The 1,411-nt window shown below is 44.6% G+C and overlaps 1 non-coding gene across 1 annotated transcript; it reads right to left on the reverse strand.

Annotated features, from left to right (window-relative positions):
* Positions 1–299: 299 nt before the first annotated feature.
* On the reverse strand, positions 300–406 carry LOC128133114 (small nucleolar RNA R71). The gene has a single exon (XR_008231303.1). It is a non-coding gene; the product is annotated as a small nucleolar RNA R71 (small nucleolar RNA).
* Between the last annotated feature and the right edge of the window lie 1,005 nt (positions 407–1,411).

A 1,411-nucleotide genomic window follows, 5' to 3' on the forward strand; every position in this document is an offset into this window, starting at 1 on the left:
TTCCCGCGACCACCACTTTCGAACTAAAAGGCCATATTCTCGCTCAACTAAAGGAGATTCCTTTTTATGGGAAGGATCATGAAGACGCCTACAAGCACTTGGACGAAGTGAATGATGTGGCCGACTACTTCAATGTACCGAATGTCCCCCGTGAGACCCAGCTTCTTCGCATGCTCCCAGTCACGTTCAAAGGAGCTGCAAAGGATTGGCAAAAGTCACTACCTCCCGGATCAGTCACCACATGGGCCAAGATGAAAGAGGAGCTCATAGACCACTTTTGTCCGCCCTCCAAAATAGCCAAGCTAAAGAAAGCAATTGCCAACTTCGAGCAACAGCCCAGAGAATCTCTTTATGAAGCATGGGAAAGGTACAAGAGTTTGCTTAGAAATTGCCCACATCACGACCTTAATAGCCAACAAGAGGTCTACATTTTATATGATGGAGTTAATGTCACCACAAGGCAATTGCTAGATTCTCAAGGTCCGCTCATGAAGAAGGCGCCCCCGATAATCAAGGAGCTAATAGAAGAATTCTCTAAGCACTCTAGAGAATACCACAATCCAAGAAATAAAGTAAGTCGGGGAGTAGTGAATGCGGAAAATGATAGCATAGCGGTGGTGATAGCTAAGCTTGATAGTCTTGATAGAAGAATGACAAAAATGGATCAAACAATCCATGCTATGAGGGTGGGATGTGAAAATTGTAGAGGACCCCATCTCACCAAGGATTGTGATTTGGATGAGAATGAAAATAAGAAAGCTCAAGTCTTCTATTCAAGTGGCGATCGATACGACGAAAATTGGCGAAAACCTAAGAAGGAATGGCTCCCATACGAAGAGTATAAGAAGGCTAAGGAGGAAAAATACAAGCAGAAAGAGAGGGGACTATATCAAAGAGAAGAACCGGTAGAAAAGAAAGCTGATTTGGAAGAAATGTTCACTAGATTCATAGCCGCGTCCGAAAAGAGACACAATGATCACGATGCTGCAATACATGAGACCAAAAACATGCTAAGGAATCAGCAGGCATCCATTCTCCACATTGAGAAACAGCTGGGACAGCTTGCACACCAAGTGAACGAAAGAAGACCGGGTCAACTTCCAAGCAATACCGAAACCAATCCGAGAATGGAGAATGTGAGTGCAGTGACCTCCAGCAATGAAGAAATTTTCACACATGCACAGAGGATCTCCAAGAGGAAGACAGAAAGGGCAGAAGAGTCAGCTCCAGCAAAACCCGACCTGACTCGCCGAGTCCCTCTAATGGACTCGACGAGTCCATGCGTAAATGACAAAACTGTCAGTCCTTTAAAGCCATATAATCCTCCTTTGCCATACCCAATTAGAGCCATGCCTGCGGAAAAAGTTGAAGCATATAGAACCTTTATGAAGCATGTTAAAGCCCTGCAAGT

This window comes from Lactuca sativa, chromosome 3 (assembly GCF_002870075.4).
Source record: "Lactuca sativa cultivar Salinas chromosome 3, Lsat_Salinas_v11, whole genome shotgun sequence".
Lineage (NCBI taxonomy): Eukaryota > Viridiplantae > Streptophyta > Magnoliopsida > Asterales > Asteraceae > Lactuca > Lactuca sativa.